Source organism: Octodon degus, unplaced genomic scaffold (genome assembly GCF_000260255.1).
Source record: "Octodon degus isolate 3935 unplaced genomic scaffold, OctDeg1.0 scaffold00064, whole genome shotgun sequence".
Classification (NCBI taxonomy): domain Eukaryota; kingdom Metazoa; phylum Chordata; class Mammalia; order Rodentia; family Octodontidae; genus Octodon; species Octodon degus.
The window spans coordinates 9,932,222-9,933,132 of NW_004524640.1; positions in this window are offsets into that span (position 1 = coordinate 9,932,222).

A 911-nucleotide genomic window follows, 5' to 3' on the forward strand; every position below is an offset into this window, starting at 1 on the left:
AAAAAAAAAAAAAGAAAGAACTGATGGGGGCTCAGCAAAGAATGACAGAGACAGCTTGGAGACCCGAGAGGCGGGCTGATCCTGGAGGTAGGGTCAACAAGCTTGCAGGGACATCAAAAGTGAGGGATGAGCGAGAGAGACACTGAAGGCTGGCTGTGGAGGGTTTGACCTCAGTGACTGCAAGACAAATGTGCTTAACGGAGAAGGGGGAACTGCAGGAGGAACGGATGGAGGCAGCCTTTCTACCCAGTGTGGGATGAACCCAGGGCCTCCTTTGTGCTAGACCAGGGCTTTACCACTGAGCTACATAACTAGCTCCTGCTTGCTTGCTTGCTTGCTTTCTTTCTTTCTTTCTTTCTTTCTTTCTTTCTTTCTTTCTTTCTTTCTTTCTTCTTTCTTTATTGTGGAATCTGGGATTGAATTCAGGCCCTTGTGCTTGCCAGGGAAGTGCTTATTCCACTGAGCCATCTCCCCAGCCCCTAGCTCCTGCTTTAAAAACAAAAAAATTTTTGAGACAGGGTCACTAAATTGCCCAGCTGGGCTTAAACTCTCAACTTCTTGCCTCAGTTTCTGGAGTGCTAGGATTATAGGTGTGCACTACCATAGCCAGCTGTGTAGTCACTGTCTTAAAATCACACATTGCAGGGACCGGGGACATGGCTCAGTGGAATAAGCGCTTCTGTGGCAAGTGCAAGGGCCTGAGTTCAATCCCCAGTTCCAAAAAAAAAAAAAAAAAAAATCACACATTGTGCCAGTGATGGTACATAGCTCCAATCCCAAAACTGGGAGCCTGAAACAGGAGGATCACCATGAGTTTGAGGAGGGCCAGTCAGGTAGCTCAGTGTATTAAAGTGCCTGTTTAGGCAGATGCAGGGACTGGGGTTGGATCCCCAGTGTGCCTTGAGGGGGGG